The 18,780-nt window shown below is 41.8% G+C and overlaps 1 protein-coding gene across 5 annotated transcripts in view; it reads left to right on the top strand.

Moving 5' to 3' along the window:
- The window catches only part of ZBTB40 (zinc finger and BTB domain containing 40), a 79,392-nt gene that overhangs the window by 9,010 nt on the left and 51,602 nt on the right, over positions 1 to 18,780 (top strand). For 4 of the 5 annotated variants that reach the window (XM_044938136.2, XM_006063780.4, XM_044938138.1 and 1 more), the window contains exon 2: positions 17,483 to 17,574. The exons of the other annotated variant lie outside the window; for it this stretch is intronic. The gene's annotated coding sequence lies outside the window, so the exon portion shown is untranslated. The remainder of the gene's footprint in view (positions 1 to 17,482; positions 17,575 to 18,780) is intronic. 5 annotated transcript variants of the gene reach the window in all.

Raw genomic sequence — 18,780 nt, 5'->3', positions numbered from 1 at the left:
AGACTTTGTTTTCTTGGGCTCCAAAATCACTGCAGGTGGTGACTGCAGCCATGAAATTAAAAGGTGCTTGCTCCTTGGAAGAAAAGCTATGACCATCCTAGACAGCATATTAAAAAGCAGAGACATTACTTTGCTGACAAAGGTCATCTAGTCAAAGCTATGGTTTTTCCACTAGTCATGTATGGATGTGAGAATTGGACCATAAAGAAGGCTGAGTGCCAAAGAATTGATGCTTTTGAACTTGTGGTGTTGGAGAAGACTCTTGAGAATCCCTTGGACTGCAAGGAGATCCAACCAGTCTATCCTAAAGGAAATCAACCCTGAATATTCATTGGAAGGACTGATGCTGAATCTGAAGCTTCAATATTTTGGCCACCTGATGTGAAGAACTGACTCATTAGAAAAGACTCTGATGCTAGGAAAGATAGAAGGCAGGATGAGAACAGGATGACAGAGGATGAGATGGTTGGATGGCATCACTGATTCAATGGACATGAGTTTGAGTAAACTCCGGGAGTTGGTGATGGACAGGGAGGCCTGGCGTGCTGCAGTCCATGGGGTCGCTATGAGTTGGACATGACTGAGCAACTGGACTGAACTCCAGTCTTAATTCACTGGTTCTCATTTTGTTCTCCTCTAACCCCATCCCAGAACTTAAAAAATACAACAAAATACCATGTTGGTGATAAGAGCTTCCGTTTATTGAACAGCTAGAAAGCACCAGGCACTGCGCTAGGTGTTTCACCCAATTATTTCTTGTAATCCTCACAGGAACTAAGCCATAGATACCGTTATCCCAATTTTAAAAATTATGATGGAACTTTCAACCATAAAAGTGAGCTCCCATATACATGTTCACTCATTTTGCACTTGAGAAAACAGATTGTGAAAGGTTAAGTAACTCATGGTTTCAGAGCTAAGGTCAGGCTTAGAACCCAACTCATTTATTTCCTTATTAAGATTGTTTTTTACATTTTCAACTGCAACCAGCCAGGGAAAAGCAGAAGCAAGGGAGACGGTCAAGAGCCACGCTTCTAAACGCCTGCTGGTTGTCATCTAGTCCCTAAATCATGTCCGACTCTTACGACCTGAGGGACTGTAGCCCCACCAGGCTCCTCTGTTTATGGGATTTCCCAGGCAAGAGGACTGGAGTGGGTTGCCATTTTCTTCTCCAGTGGATCTTCCCAACGCACAGATTGAACCCCTGTCTCCTGCACTGGCAGGTAGATTCTTTACCACTGAGAGCTGATATTGAGGTGGGTTCTTTACCACTTTACATTCTAATTCACATCACAATATTTCACTCAATCCACTGTTTGCCAACAGTAAGCCCCCCCTCCCTCTTTACCGCTTCTTTTATGTTCTCTGCTTTTGCCCTGCCTTCTCTTTATCTGGTCTTATTAGTGCAGTTGATACTAGTTGATTTTTAAAGACCTGTCACTGTTTTGAGTACCTAGCTGCTAGCATGATGTTGGGAACATAGTAAAAACTTATAAATTTAAATAACAGTGAAACTTGCTGTTCTTACTCAGTTAGCCCATACCCAGAAGTTTGGTGCGGTGCTGTAACTTTTGAGTGATGCTCCGAAGCCCCGGCAGTCATTAAATCTGACCACCCAGACACAAGTTGCTCTTCTAGCTGGTACTTATAGCTGCTGTCAGCTGCCCTCAGTTCCAGTCAGATTTAAACCAGAGGGAAATTTTCTAAGGTCAGAGTCCAAGACAGCAGAATAATTGGCCCCTAGAGTTCTGGGTTTTGTTTTTTTTATCCTGGGCAGCAAAATGTTGAGGATGAAATTTTCCATGTATTTCTTTGAACATTTTTGAGAAAATATTATGGAATCCCATAGGCTCTTTACAAAAGTTAAAGGCAAGAGAGAAGTTACCTTTTTTTTTTTTTTTTTTTTGGGTTAGCTCCTTAAGTTAACCCTCTTGTCATAATCCTTGGTGATGAGTGAGAGAAAGATTGAGACGAAAATAATCACCACTTCTTAAAAGACAAGAGAAAAGGCTTATAGCACTGAGAGGAGAGGCAAATGGAGTTCATCTATGAAATAGACACAGAGGTGTCAGGTCACAGGGTGGCCTGAGTAGCGGAATAGGACAGTCTTGCAGGAAGTTAGGGCTCCACAGTCTGCCAGGGTCCAGCCTCAGCAGAGTCCAGGGATACCCTCAGGATGAATGGCGTCGGTGAAAGATGACACAGGGAGACCAAGCTTAGGTGAAGCGGTGTCTGCAGCTTTATTTTCAAAAGGAGCTTTTATACCCTGAGTTACACATTTCCAGAAGTGAAAGATGCAGAGTCATGCAGAGTCAGCTCAACATTCCATCAGTTTTGACCTTTATCGAAACCAGGATTTTTTCTGCATACCTTTCCATCTACAAGGGTCTTATGTTATGTACATTATCTTATGACCTGGAGGCCTAATGACATTTTATGACCCTTTTCTGATAAAGGTTGGTCAACCAGAAAACATGTTTTCCCTTAAAGTGTTTTTTCTTTATTTTTCCAATCTGTGTCACCCTCAGAAAGTACTAAAGTTACATTCTTATGGAGCAAAGGTGCAGTGGGTTACAACAAAGAAAGAACTTAATTAACGCAAAGGTTTAATGTTGCTAATGCCAAGGCTACTACTTGTTTTTCCTACATTCCAACTATATTAACTAATGCACTCCCAGGCACACAATGGATAAGGGATATGGAGACTTGGCAGCAAGCATTGGCTCAACAATGAAACCCTTCACCAGTACTGTTCTAATAATTTTTCACCCCTTGAAGGGCTCTATGCCCATTAGGACTTTTAGAATGGTTAGGCTTCCCGTGCCTTTCATGGTTGGGAAGTTGTGAACAATTGTGTGCGTTAATTGCAAGAGTATGAATAAACCTGCCAAGCAAGCTAGAATGCCAACAGAGGGGTTAGAATTGAAATACTCCTTTCATGCCGAGGAGACTTATTAACTAGAGCGCTAAGTTGATTTTCTTCAGGGAAAGGTGGTTGGGGATAGCCCCCTGTTAATGTCAGAAGAGTTGATGAAAGGCATAATATAGTAGACAGTAGACAGACTTTGGTTTCAGGGTAGATGCTCGAGCAGGTCCAGGGAGTCCCTCGAGTCCTGATCCGCCTTGCCTGTCAGGTCTCCTCCGCATGACGTTGTCATGGGTGGGATCTCCTGTGCTGGCTCCCAGCACATAGTCTCTTCAGTGTTTCTGCTTCTTAACTACAAAGTAGAAGAAAAGAAGGATCTTAAGCTGAAAGTGGTCTCTCCTTCCCAGCTTTGCCATAAACTCCTTGAGAGCAGGGAGTGTGCTGAACTTCTTACTCCATGTAGTTCCAAGCCAGTTAAGGGCCTTTGGCTGAGCTCAGTAAAGATCTACTGGACAGACAAGCACACACTGTCCACTTACGAGTCCAGGAAATGGGTCTTGGAGCTTCGCTGGGGCGGCATGGGGTTCGCATCCTCCAGTGGCACTTTTACCAGCTATGTGGCCTTGAACAAGTCAGGGGACTAGAGTGATGTGTGTATGGTGCTTCTTCAAATAGCAGGGAATAAGGGCTTCCCTCATGGCTCAGCTGGTAAAGAATCTGCCTGCAATGCAGGAGACCTGGGTTTGGAAGATCCCCTGGAGAAGGGAACAGCTACCCACTCCAGTATTATGGCCTGGAGAATACCATGGGCGCTATAGACCATGGGATCACAGAGTCGGACACGACTGAGCAGCTTTCACTTCACGTAGGCTCTAAATCAAGGTCATCTGTTCTTCCCTAAAAACCACTTCATTTGCTGTCTGTCTGTGCACTGCCTCTGAACAGAGAAGTTACTAAAAAAAAGTAGGAGAAGGACTCAAGGATCAAGAGCTTCCATGCTTTTTAAATTCTCAAGCTTGGGCAATATCCAGTGGAAAAGGTTCTGGCTCCAGAGTCAGACAGCATGGGTTCATTTACTGACTCTCCCTCTCACTGGCTTTGTGATTTGGGGCCAGTCATTTTATCTCTCTAGGCCTCCACTTTCTCAGTTAAAAGGGGAGTTAATAATAGTAACTACCTTGCAGGTTTTGCAAAAATTATATAAGGCCACCCATGCAAAATGCTTGTCACAGTGCCTGGGCTATAATCTTCATAAAATGTTAGCTCCCGTTGTTAGGTTGCTGCCTTAACCCTTCCAAACTACATCAGTCTTTTCCCTTTTCCATCATGTCTTCCTCGTTGCTTTCCACTTAAAAAATACGTATCTGAGTCAGAGGAAACAGAAGTGTCTGATTTCTGACATTAGTGAACTGGAAGATCTTGAAACACTTCTCAGGGCCTCAGTTTCTTCATCTACAGATGAGAGAATTGGAGCAGGTGGTTTTAGTTCTTTGTATCTGCTATTAATTTTCAGTAAATTAAGGGCTTTCTGTGAAATCTCTAGGATATCAGTCCAGCATGCTGTTATGAGAGGCCCAACTCTCTCCCTTTCTTAGCTGATTCAGCTGTGAAACTAGCAATGTGATTGTCTATAAATTCTTTTTTAGAAATTATGTAATATTTGACATATAGCATATAGAAGATACTGATAACATGTGATTTATGTAAGTGATGAGGCAAAGTGATTAAAAACAAGTAAATCTGTGAACTGACCACACAACCAAAAACTGTAAAAAGAATATTTGGCAGGTATATTTTTATGCTTCCTTTTAACATTTACTAAATGTTTACAATGTTACGGGAAAGGCTTTCATGTCTGTTGACTCATTAACAGTGACATATTAATGCTCGGGCTTCCCTGGTGGCTCAGATGGTCAAGAATCTGCCTGTAGTCAAGGAGACCTGGGTTCTGTTCCTGGGTTGGGAAGATCCCCTGGAGAAGGGCATAGCTACCCACTCCAGTATTCTTGCCTGGAGGATTCCATGAAATGAGGAGCCTGGCGGTGTATAGTCTATGCTTACAGCTACCCCATGAGATATGACTAATATTATCCCCATTTTACATATGAGGAAACTGAGGCCCAGAGCGTTAAGCAACTGGCCTAAATTTGTATAGCTGGTAAGAGAGACCGGGCTGTAATGAATGCCCTGGGCAAGCTGTCTGTCTTTACAGCCTGTGCATCAAACCTTTGCTGGTAAACACATAGCCTCTGGAGTCACACGGCCTGTTTTGGTGTTCTTTAGCTGCCTGAGCTCTCTTACATTAGATGGGTATCTTTGAATTTGAAATTTGTTCCTGAGTGGTCCAGACTTACTCCCTACTGCAGAAAAGTGTATTCTCATAATCAGATTGGCAAAAAACTCAGAACTCATCCACATTTTCAGATCAAGGTAGAAGCACAGTGACAAAGCCGAGGGTCCTCTGTAACACCTAAGAGGTTGGCTGTGAAAGCGCTAAAGTGGTGATTGCTTGTTGAGACTCTGCAGGCTGGGAGGGTCGGCATTAGGTGTAATGCAGTCACAATCCCCAGCCACTCATTAGATGGCCATGTTGCTCGGGAGATTTTGCAGTTTGGCCTGTGAAGAGTCATCCTGGGTGAACTACTGGATCAGAGCAGCATGGCCCAGAAAGGCAGGGGAAAGGCAGATAAGCCTCTCAAAGCAGCCTTCCATTACAATAGGCTTGAAAAAAATCACTTGTTTCTATGAATTAGACAAAAGATAAGAGGACACAAGCAGTTTGTTATGCCGAACAGTTGGATGTTGTATTTTATAGAACATCTCAAAAATAGAGTTTCATTAGAGATTGAGAGAATCTGGAAAAAGAAATTAGTTGAATGTAATAGTTATTATAGGCTTTAAGAAGCAGATGCTAGCAGCCAGTTTTGAGATGTGGAAAACAGCCTTTCTAGCGGTCCTTAGTCTTCTGTGTCTCTGCCTCCTTGAGAGTATGCTGGTGAGGTGGTGGTAGTGATGCGGACAGGGAGGCTGATGCTGGCAGTTAGCCGCTAATTAATTTACTGAGCACCTACTATGTCCTGAGCGTATAATGCTGGTGCTTTAGCTGTGTTAATTCTTTTGATCTTCCAACAGCCCAGTGAGAGAGGTACTGTTATCACCGCTATTTAGTAGATGAGGAAACTATGCTGCATGGAGTTTAGGTGATTTTCCCAAGATCACACAGCTTGTACCTGGGTGTTCAGGCTACACACCTAGGTAGTCTGGCTCTAACTCCAGCCTGTAAGCAGTGAGCTACACTGCTGCTCGTGATCGTCTCCCAGAAAGTGTGCAGCTGAGCGGTGTCGTGTGTCAGGTGATTTAAAGACCCTATGGATGCGTCTTCGCCTTCCTTGTCCATGGACTTGGGCTCAAACCCCACACTAGACATATGTACACTCCTGTGGGCCCTGATTTTACCTCATTTAACTTTGCTTGGTGCATGGTGGTGGTGGTTGTAGTTGTTTAGTTGCTCAGTCGTGTCTGCCTCTTGGCAACCCCGTAGACTATAGCCTGCCGGGCTCCTCCGGCCATGGGATTTCCCAGGCAAGAATACTGGAGTGGGTTGCCATTTCCTTCTCCAGGGGGATCGTCCCAACCCAGGGATTGAACCCATGTCTCCTGCATTCACAGGGGAATTCTTTACCACTGAGCCACCAGGAAAGTCCTGGTACCTGGTAGGAGATAAATAAATATCTAATGAGTGTATAGTGTGTCAGAAATGACACTAGCTTTGAAGCCAGGCAAACATACCTGGGTTTTTTAATTTGCAGATTATAAAAATAGTTTATGTTTTCTGTAGAAAAATTTGAACTATGTGAAGAAGAAAATAAGTCCCCCATAGTGACACTACCTAGGGACAACCGCTGTTAGCATTTTAATGTATTTTCTGTCTTTTAAATGCATATGTATATATGCATTTACATATATTTTAAAACCACATTGCAATTATACATACAGTTGCATGCTGCTTTTTTTTCTTTTAGTACTTTGAAAGCATTTCACCATGTTATTAAAAATCTTCAAGAGCCTAATTTAAAAAATTTATTTAGATATAATTCACATACCATACAATTTACTGTTTTAAAGTATACAATTCAAAGCCTGTGAAGTATCACCACTTTCTAATTCTAGATCATTTTCATCACTCCAAAAGAACCCCCACACCCATTAGCATTTCCTCCCCAATCCTTCCTCCTCCCAACCTCCAGCAATCTCTTAACTACTTTCTGTCTCTGTGGATTTGCCTATTCTAGACATTTTATAGAAAAGGGATCGTGCTCTGGCCTCTTGTGTCTGGCTTCTTTAACTTAGCATGTTTTCAAGGTTTTCCCCTGTTTGTAGCACTATGAGTATTCCATTCCTTTTAATGACTGAATAATATTCCACTGTATAACTATACACCATTTTATTTGGTTATCAGTTGGTGGACGTTTGAGTTGTTTCCACTTTTTGGCTGTTATACATACTGCTACAGTGAAAATTAGTGTACAAGTTCTTGTGTAGACATCTATTTTCATTTCTCTTGGGTATATACCTAGGAGTGGGATTGCTGGGTCATTTGGGAACTCTGTCTCTAACTTTTTGAGGAGTTGTCAAACTGTTGTTCACAGCGGCAGCACTACCGCACGCTCCTGCCAGCAGCGTGCAGGGTTTGCAGTTGCTTCGTGTCTTCGGCGATGCTTAGCTTTTCTGTTTTATCACAGCATCCCAGCAGGTGCGCAGTGATGTCTCATTGTGGTCTGATTGGCATTTCCTCTGTGACTACTGATGTGGGGCATCTTGTCATGTGCTTATTTGCCATTTTGTATGTCTTCTTTGGAGAGAGATCTATGCAAATCCTTTGCCCATTTTAAAATTGGCTTATTTGTCCTCTTATTGTTGAGTTGTTATGACTTCTGGATACTTTGTTCCTATATGCTATGTTTATATATTCTGGGTACCAGACCCTTATCAGATATATGATTTGAGAATATTTGTGCCTGTTTTGTGGGTTGTCTTTTTACTTTCATGATCATGCCCTTTGATCCACAGAAGTTTTTAAATTTGATGAAGTCCAATTTACTTTTCCTTTGATTACTTATGCTATCTATAGGTATCATATACAGAGCCTGATTTTTAATGGCTGCATAATATTCCATAGTATCTTTAAAAATCTCATACATCTAAGTTTCTAGTTTCTTTACCATTAAATCTATTGCTCTGCATAAATATTTTATTATGTCTCCAATTGTTAAGTATGTCGTTATAGATAGATTCCTAGAAGTAGGTCTAAAGGAATAAGCATTAAAAAAAAAACCTTTTTTCTTCTAATATCATGGGACTCATTCTTTTTTTTAATATAGCTGATTTATATTACAGATATATTCTGTAATATATCCTGGTAAAACATTCAAACAATGCATGTAAAGTATATTCTCCCCAGTCTCCCCATATTCTCATGTCTCTCTCCAAGGACATTTTTTAGAGCTTTAGATGAGCAGGTTACTTACTAGATTACATCCCTAAAAGATTTTTACCAGTTTAAACTTCCATCAGCACTGTATGGGTACCTGCCTCATTGCTCCTTCCCTCTGTTACGCGTGCAAATATTGTTTTTATCATAATAGGTAACACATATTGAGCATTTACTGTTGACAGGCACTTTGTTAAAACATTTCAGCTGCATTGTCTCATTTCATCTTCACACCAAAACTGTAGAGACATTGAGGCTCACAGTGATTGAAGTGAGTTGCCCAGGATCACTGATTGAGTGTCCAAGTTAGGCTTCAAACTGAAGTCTAAATCAGAGTCCTTGGTCTAAAACCACTGCTTCCCACTGAAATACTATCATTGCAAAACTTTTCCAAATTTATTGCCCCTAAATAGTCTTAATGTTTTAATTTGCATTTCTTTGTTCATCAGGGTGAACTTCTCTGTTGGGTTGTTAACTGTTTATTTCTTTAGTGAATTATCTGTTTTTCTTTGTCCATTAAGAAATATAAATGTTGAGATTTTTCTTATTTTGTATCATCTTTCTATTCTAATATTAACTGCTTAGTTTTCACTTCACGTGATATGAAGTGTTTATTTATGTTTTAATTTTGCTAATGCTGATTTTCTTGGAAGTTTTCATTTATATGTAGTCAAACCTATTGATCATTTGTAAATTTATTCTGTTTCTTGTATGCATAGAAAGGCCTTCTCCACCCTGACCTTAGTTAAGTATTCATTAATATATCTTTTAAATATCTTAGTCACTTAAAATTTTTTTGTTTTTTGTTTTTTCTTGTTTTCGTTAAGTCACAAACCCACCCTACTACTGCTCTCCCTTTGGCAGTAGATTGGGAAATTTGCAGTTATGTATCCCCTGAGATACTTTTGGGCAGTTCTGTGGCTTGAAAATAATTATTTTCTCATTGTTAGAGCTATCAGTGATTGATATTTAAATCAACATTCGAAGAAAAAAATAGTAAACCAAATAACATACCTACTACTAGCGGCTGCCAGTCTGTCAGATACACAGAAAGCCTCCACCCGACTGAGGGCCTGTTTGTATACACTTAGGAGTCTGGTACTTGGTTCACGTGCTAGCTTGAAAACCCAGAAACCTAGATCCTGGCTCTAACCCTACCATTGCCTGGATAACATGACTTGGCAGGTCACTGAATTTCTGTCCATTTCTTCACCTGGAACATGAGAGGGCTGAATTACATAGTCTCTACAGATAATTCTCATTGTAAAATTCTCTGATTTTTTTATTATCCTTCTGATCAGAAATCATTCATGTTATACATATATATATATTTATATATATATATATATTTATATATATTTAAGTTTTAGTGGTTTGTGGCAGAGTGGTCTGAAAGAATGCAGAATAATAGGTGAACGAAGTGCATGGGAGGAAGGAGGAGGTGAGTGGACCAAGGGAAAGGGAGTAAGGACTGAATCTGGTTCAGCGGTGTAAGGCAGATGACCCAGATAGAAGTTAGAAGGTGGATGAGATCGAAGTTGAGCACTTCCTTGGGCATAGCCTCCTTGAAGGAGGAGTAGTGCTGATCTGCTACAGATAGAGGTTTGGAGCATCGGAAGAGAAGCCTGGGGGTGGGAGCAACCAGAGGGCACTCCCCGTGTTCTACAAGACTGAAAAATGAGCCCATGGTCAGTGCTATTAGGTGCCTGCACAGGGTTACCTCAGAGGCAAAGCTGAGCTCAGCTGTGTCGGAACAGAGGCTAGAGCCACAGTAGAAACCAGGAACTTGCTAGTGGAAGGGACAAGCCAGAATGTCAGTGGCCATGCAGTGGATGTTGACCCCCAGACTCTATCTGCCTGGTCTGGGGGTCACACATTTACTTCCATGGCAAAGACAGATACACCAGGCCACCACTGGATGTTGAGAGATACAGTGTCTTCTGGGATTTCTCATTATACTTGACCTTACTGCTGTAATTCTTTCACAGATGACTGCGAAGAGTAGGCATATTTCACTAATAAGTGAACTAATAAATTGACTTTCTGATTTATATTTCTTCTCTTGTAAGTTTAGACAGTGCTATCCAAATTCTCAGATGCCTTTGAACTGTGGTATTGGAGAAGACTCTTGAGAGTTCCTTGGACTGCAAGGAGATCCAACCAGTCCATCCTAAAGGAAATCAGTCCTGAATATTCATTGGAAGGACTGATGCTAAAGCTGAAACTCCATTACTTAGGCCACCTGATGCGAAGAACTGACTCATTGGAAAAGACCCTGATGCTGGGAAGGACTGAAGGCAGGAGGAGAAGGGGATGATAGAGGATGAGATGGTTGAATGGCATCACCAACTCAGTGGACATGAGTTTGAGTAAACTCTGGGAGTTGGTGATGGACAGGGAAGCCTGGCGTGCTGCAGTCCATGGGGTTGCAAAGAGTTGGACATGACAGAGCGGCTGAACTGAACTAAACTGAACTGATCCAAACTCCCCAAGTCTGATTAACTTTGAGACCTAGGGTGTTTGTATCTGTGAGGTTGATAATCAAACTAGACCTTTGGTAAATGAAATTCAAACCATCGAGGGGAAGTCCCTTGCCAGTCTCTTCCTGGCAAGCCAGTTGGTCTGTTCCAACCTCACTTTTTCCCAGATACGCATGTCCATCCATCTTTTAGCAGATATCACCAAAAGACAAGACGTCTCAAATTCGGGTGATCCGGTTGGACCTTCCAGCCACACATCTCTGTCTGTAAGAGGGGTTGAGCAACAGTGGCATTGAGCCCAGAAATCCTCTCAACACTAAGGTAGTAATTAAGAACAGGTGGATCTGCATTTGAGCTCTGCTCAGACCTGTATGGTCTTGGACAAGGTCTTGCATAACCTTGTTGGGTAGTTTAGTTTCCTCTGTGTATTAGGAATAATAATGAGATCTACCTCATAGGGATGTTAGGGGGATTAAGTGGGAAAGTCTGTGGACAGAGCTTAGAACAAATGCTGGGCGTCCTTATCGTCATAGAGCAGTTGATGACCTTGCCAATTAAGAGGTTCAGGGATAGAGAAAAGGGCAGAGACCAGTGGATTGGGCAAAAAATAAATAAATAAATAAAATGGTTTAATCACTTCCTCTTCACCCCATTGAGGAGGGAGGGATTCCTACCCTAGGGTTGTGTGGATGGCTGAGCACACAGCAGTGGACACTGGCAGATGAGACTGACGGCATGTAGAAGTCACTTATACTAACAGCCCAGGGAGGACACAGCGGGTGTACTCAGGAGCAGAGTGAGCAACCAAGGGCTGTGGGAGGCAGGCTTGTAAGTATCAAAAAAAAAAAAAAAAAAAAAAAAGTGATCGCTTCTTGGTTATGCCAGAGAATATGATTGGCTTGTTTGAGTAATTTTGGGGGCTGGCAGAGAACCGAAACCCACTGCCCAGGAATAAACAGAAACAGTACCTTCCCTCTTTGATAAGGAAGATTGTTTGGCTAGGGGACTGTGTCCATGGGAGCAAAATGGGTATTGGAATTTATGGTTAGGACATTTGAGGCCCTCCTGATTTTACCAGATGTCAAGGCAGCACAGATTTTTAAGCCTTGATCTTTAGACTGATACCATAAAAGAGAATATAGGCCTTGAAATGTTGTTTGATACAGCTTTCAGGGGATTTGAGTAGAAGGCCGTGGAAGACAAGCACAGTTGTCTGGTTCAGAGGGGGAAGACAGATGGGCATAGTAGTTAGAATGGAAATGTCACAGTAGGTCACACATGGTGTCATGAGCCCAGAACTGTTCAGTCTGTCCCGTTCAGCCTGCATTTATGGATTGGCTGTACCATCCCAGGACATGACAAGGCTTAGCCAGGTTCAGTTAATCACTTCACTCTAGATCAGGAGCAATTTGACTTCCATTTACTTTGGCAGCAGCCAAGGAAGCTTGTCTATCCCTGAAAGTCCAGGTTGCTAGAATGCATTCTAAAGGAGTTTGGGTTGGTTCCAGGCCACAGGGCTATTCTCCTAAGGTTATTAGAATCCTCCATGTTTTGCAGGTTTTATTCTTAGAGCTGTCCTGACTGGAGAAAAGGGCAGGTGCAGAAGGGAAGGTTTTGAGGATGACTTAGAATTCTTTAAGGGTGAAGGGTTGCATTAACATATTTGATAATAATTAGATGTGAAAAAATGTGATGTGAGAAGAATGTAGTATAGTGTTTTGCTAGTCCGAGAAGATTCCTTGGGCAAACACCATCTGAATCAATTCAGAGCTTATTAGAAATTCAGAATTCAGATCCCATCCTAGGCCTTCTGGATCAGAATCTTTTTTTTTTCTTTGCAAGATCCCAGGTGATTCTTAGGTACATTGAAGTTTGAGAGACTGTTGTAGTGGGTAGAAGGGCACGAGCTTTAAGGCTCAGGCAGACTGGATTAAAATGTCAGTTCTTCTACTGACTTTGCCCTGTTGCTTGGCCTCTCAGCTCTTGGAACTGAATTGTAAATTGGCTTTAGCTGTCTTGCTGGGTTATTAGTTATTAAAGAGGGTAACATGTAAAACATGCTTAGAAGCATAGTAAGGTACTTTATTAGCAGCTCTTATTTGTGGTTGTTTGATAAATAATATCCTTGTGAAATTTGGTAAAATATGAAAAGAGAGAGCAGGTACCATCAGAGCTAACTCTGTTCATGAGACATGCATTGGCAGTTTAGAGAAGACGGTCTCCTGGGCTGACGGGCCAGTGGCTGTGGTGGGCTCATTAACCAGTTCCCTTCAGGGCGCTACAAGCGTCCTTGTTAAGTAAGCAAGAGTTGATAGCTATACTTCTTAATGGCCACTGAGCTCTTAGAAGGGAGAATAATCTGCAGAAGTGGTAGCTAAGTCTTGGCCTCCAGAGAGGCCTTCACATTATAGAGAAAAGAGCTATGTCTTGAGAATAGTTCTTCTGAAGAGACCTGGGCTCATTTATGCCCCTTGCTAGCTGTGTGGCCTTCAACAAGCCATTTGACACCCCTGAGCCTTAGTCTGCATCTGTAAAACAAAGATAAATGGAGTGCCGAGGTATAAATCCCAGTAGACAGCAAGATCCTATCCCTGCTTGGTATGTACCATAGAGCTCACTCGACAGCCTCCCAAATCCCCGAAGGTGAATCTTAGGCCTGATTCAGCTGCTTTAGAATCTTCAGTACAGTAAATCCCCTACACGCGAACCTTCAAGGTGCAAACTTTCAAAGATGCAAACGTATGCCCCTGTATGCCAGCTGTTGTACAGTACTGCTGTACTTTTCAAGATACTGTACTGTATGATTAAAATGTTTTATTTTTTGTGTTTGTTGTGTATTTTTTGTATGGGAAGTATTATAAACCTATTAGAGTACAGTTCTATTATAGCCAATTGTGTTAGTTGGGTACCTGGGCTAACTTTGTTGGACTTACAAATTGGACTTGTGAACACGCTCTTGGAATGGAACTCATTCAACTGTAGGGGACTTGCTGTACTGCAGTTCTTCAGAGCTGTTCCACATCCACACCCGGATCTCCCAGTAACCAGATTGTGCCTTAGGAAAGCACACAGGCCATTCAGGCATTGCCACAAAGCTGAAAGGTTGGAACAGTAGTAGACTCGCATTTGGGATGGATTGATGATGATAGTGATGATAATATTAGAAACAGCAATGACAATACGTATAAAGAGATACTGTCATGAACCCAGGAGTGTCAAATATAAAATCTCCATCCCTTACACTATATATTGCTGCCTTTCAGGCCCTCAGTGTAAGAAGAGACCAAATGACAGCTGCTTTTGAACTCGAGAAATGTGGGCCCGCTAAAAGCTACAGTCACCCTTCTGTAACCTCACCAATCCTACTTGCGTTCTCAGAAATAATTGCTAGTGGTTTTCTTTTAACTTAGCTGATTCCTTAGATACCTTACATTTTAAATCGTCTTTTTGTGTGTAGCAAATGCCCCATTTCTTGTCTCTGAATGTGTGATCTTTGCTCTAATTATGTTGAGAGTGCCTGTTATTTCACCTGACTCTGGTTGTTTGTGAGATACTAAATAGCCATGGGGTTCAAGCTGACTTGGATCAAAGAGCAGCTCAGCCTCCCAGGACCTCAGTTTCCTCCATTAGAAAGGGGAGGGATTGAACTAAGGTCATTTGGGCGTGCAACAAGAGTACGTGATAGATAAAGTAATGAACTTGTGTTTGCTGAAAGCAATAAATAGGGCTCTCCAAGGTCCCTTTCCAGCTCTCTGGTTCCAGCAGAGCCCAGAAATCGAGACAGAAGTAAAGATTTTATTCTGGAGATGGGATTATCAATAACAACAGTAAAGTCAGAACTTTAGGCAGATAAGGTTGCTTTGAGCCAGACCAGAGAGAGAGATCTCAGACCATGAGAAAGATGTTCCCCAAAGAGAGTGCAGAATTGTTAGGAGAACCAAAATGTAGGACCTTGACCAAGTCTTAGAATGGCTTTTCTTTCTTGGGTATTAGGGATACAGAAATCCAGGCAGAGATGGGTCCAACTTGTGTTCCATGGAACTTTCTTTACTGTTAGACAATATATATAGGATCCGTGTTTTTCCTTCCCGTTGCTAGTCACTTTTCCCTCTTAGACCGCGCCGTCTGTCGCTGAAAAGCTCTGCTTTAATTGTGCTGTTTCTCTTTCAGAAGCTCCTCCCTTAGTGCAGTTCGCCTGGTCCTTTTCCGGCCTCCCTAGCCTAGGCAGTCTGGTGCTCCACATTTCCTCTTACATACGGAGACCCACTGCAGCTCGTGTCCATGACGACAACTCCCTGGAGGCCTTTCCTGGGGGTGCAGTACCAGTTGCCTGTACGCACACATGATCCCAGAATATTCTCCGTCCCTTCTCACCCTTGCCTGGTGAAATTGTACTTAACTTGCATTTACCAACTCCAGCCCTTCCCTTTTCCTTTTCATTCACTGAGATCAATCTGTTTTTTTTTTTCCCCTCTTCTCTCTTTCCCTCTTCTGTGTCTGGTGGATTGAGTCTTTTTAAGGCTTCCGTTTTCAGTCATTCCAGTTGAAATAAGCTGTCAACTTTATTATAAACTCCCTGTGGACAAGGACCTTGTTTTATATTTCACTTGGCTTCCACACGGCACCTAACAGTGGGCTGAGTAAATGGTAGGCAATTGACCCATAAATAGTTGTTGGTTGACACGTGTATTGCTGGCTGAAGACCTACCGAGAAATAAGTGCAGTGAATTGGGGAATGGCATGTCCAGTTCCTGAGGCCCACAGAAGAGTCTTTTCCCCTCCAGCAGTGGCAGCGGAGGCCTTGGTTTGAGTCTCACTAAGGACGTTGCCATCAGTTGTGGATTTCAGAACATGTACTTTAATTAAATGATGTATATCGAGACTATAAGTCTTTAGTATTATATTCTTCATTTTTTTTTTTTAGTGTCTGTTTAGTTGGCTGCACTGGGTCTTAGTTGCGGCATATGGGCTCTAATTTCCTGACCACGGATTGAACCCATGGGCCCCTGCACTGGGAGACAGGGAACTCCCTTTAGTGTTGTATTCCTTCTTGTTCAGTGAAGGGGTTCCATGTTTCTTACCAGCTCTAACTTAGCTCTCACTTGTGCTTTTTTTTTTTCCCTGTGTGTGTGACTGTTGTTTCTTTGTAACTTAAAGAATTCTCAAACTTTGAAATCCTTTTTTTGGAAGTAGACAGAATAAAAATTGAAATAAATAAATAAATACTCTTTGTGCTTCTTTTAGAAAGCTGGCCTAGTTTCTACTTTGTGTTGAATTCCCATTTGTGTTTTGGGTCATTATGCAGCACTTGGTTCAGCCAATTAAGTGTTTTCTTTCTAAGTATCTTCTATATCAGGAGTCTTTTCTTGAGGCTTTAGTATTGTTCCTTTGAGTAACATCCATCTCTCTGGTGCTTTTTTGTTGCTTAAGTGTTCTTCCCTTGGGACCTCTGACAATTTTCCAAAGCCCAGCAATTTCAGTAAGTGCTTAATAACATATCCGAGGTTGCCTCTATACAGGGATCTATAAGACTTCACTCACACAGTTCAGTGTTCTGTGTTCCACTGCAGTTTCTTAACTCTGAAAAGCACACTTTCATGGCATTATATTTAGTGCTATATTCGCTCCCCTCCATTTGACTTCCTGGCAAGCGGAGTCAGGAGGAAACAGTGAAATATATGTTAAAGGCTTTTATATTTTAGTTGTGAGATTGGCAATATAGTTTAGCCTCTCTCTATAGTACATTTCAGTAGCCCCTAGTGTATCCCTGATGATTATATATTACATTTATTTAATAACAGTATTCTGTACTTGAAAGTGATCTACAAAGATTATATGGTTTAATTGTTTATGTACAGATATGTACTTTAGCTGTCATGTCAGATGGGTAGTTTCAAAACTGTTTAATGAGGAAAGTTCAGTCTGTCTTGCTAATAATAACGCAGCTAACACATGTAGTCTTTACTGTATGCTAGGCACTGTTTTAAGTGTAAACACACCCACACATTAATTCTCTGATAAGCAACGCATGCCTATTTTTTTTTTTTTTTTAAGAATCCAATCAGAGAATCTCTGCCATTAAGAAGGAAGTTTAATCTGCTTCTTCACTGTGATTACTAATACATTTGGGCTTATTTCTGCCATCGTAAGTTGCTGTCTATTTACCACACTTGCTTTGCCATTCTTTCCCCCTTTTTCTACTTGCCGTTGTGTCTAATCATTCGTTTCAGTCGTGTCTGACTCTTCGAGACCCTATGGAGTGTAGCCCACTGGGCTCCTCTGTCCATGGGATTCTCCAGGCAAGAATAATGGAGTGGGATGCCATTCCCTCCTCCAGGGGAATCTTCCCAACCCGGTGATCAAAACTGGGTCTCCTGCGTTGCAGGAGATACTTTACCACTGAGCCACCGAGGAGGCCGCTTACTGTTGTAGTAATCCCATTTTCTTAATCATTTTTACGTCTCTTATTTGCAAATATTTGTTCAGGTTTTATTCCCTTATTTCCTTACCTGTTAACATCCATCCTTCACTTAAGCCTAGGGCTAAAGTTAATCATTATTTTCGTCATCCCCTTGGCCCTTAGAACGTTCTAACTCTCATTCTTCTTCTCTGATCTTCCATGTTCTTATTGATTTTTCATTTCAGAGAGACTGTGGATTTTTATGAATGTAGACCTCGGAGCCAGACTGCCTGAGTTTGGAGCCCAGATCTGCCACATGCTAGTTGTGTGACCTTAGGTAAGTTATATAACCTCCCTGGGCTTCAGTTTTCTTACATATAAAATGAGGATGATAAAGAGTACCGACTTTACAGAGTTGTTGAAAAGACTACATGAATTAACAGATGCAGAGCGTTCAGAACAGCGCCTGGCGCATGAGAAGCACGCGGAAAGCGGTGGCTGCCGTGGTTGTCAGCATTCTGCTTCATCTTCAGCCCCCTTCCCTATCTGTTTGTAAATAGCCGGGGTACTTTAGGTGTGCCAACACGTTTCTTAATTTCTTTTTTATTGAGATAGAATTAACACACGGTATCATGAATTCTACTTGAAGAGCTTTTGACCAATACCTACTCTTTAGCCACCACCCAAAATAAGACATAGAACATTTCCATTCCCTGGGAAAGTTTCCTCGTGTCTCTTGCTGTTGAATTCCCTTCCCCCACACCAGCCCCACAGCCTCTGCAGCTGCTCTCTGGTTTCTGTCACTGTCGGTCAGTTTTGCCTCTGTGTCTGTTTCCTATAGATCGGGTCATATATATGTACCCTTTTATGCCTGGCTTCTTTGATTTAACATACTGTTTTTTGGGTTTATCCATTTCGTTACTTGCATCAGTGGTTAATCCTTTATTATAAGAAACCTCCACACAGTTCTTCAACGCAGTTGTAACATTTTGTACCGTCACCTGTAATGTATACGAGTTCTAGGCATTCCACATCCTCGCATATTCGGTGTTATCAGTCTTTCTGGTTTTAACTTTTAGCAGCTAAAGAATTGGAGAAGGAAATGGCAACCCACTCCAGTGTTCTTGCCTGGCAAATCCCATGGACGGAGGAGCCTGGTGGGCTGCCGTCTGTGGGGTCGCACAGAGTCGGACACGACTGGAGTGACTTAGCAGCTAAAGAATCTGTTCGCAGTTTCTTTGCTTCTTGGTGTTTTGTCTTAAATTCGGTACCTTCTTTCCGGTACAGTATCCTTCTTACCGTAATTCTTTCTCTGAGCCTCTTACCTTTGAAGGTGATTTTAGTTCAATCTGTATATAGATACATGGTTAATTGTTATTTTCCTTAATATTTGAAACTTAACTCCATTTTATTCTGATATCTGTTGTTATTAATGAGAAGTCTGTATCAGCCAACTTGTCACTCTCTTGTTAATAATCTTTTCTTTTGGTTTGCTTACAATTTCTTTTTCTCCGTGTTGTTGATATTTTCAAGTTTTTATTCT

The sequence above is a fragment of the Bubalus bubalis genome, chromosome 2, assembly GCF_019923935.1.
Source record: "Bubalus bubalis isolate 160015118507 breed Murrah chromosome 2, NDDB_SH_1, whole genome shotgun sequence".
NCBI classification, from domain to species: Eukaryota; Metazoa; Chordata; class Mammalia; order Artiodactyla; family Bovidae; genus Bubalus; species Bubalus bubalis.
The sequence above is the reverse complement of the archived record's forward strand: the minus strand, read 5'-3'. Positions and strand labels throughout refer to the sequence as shown.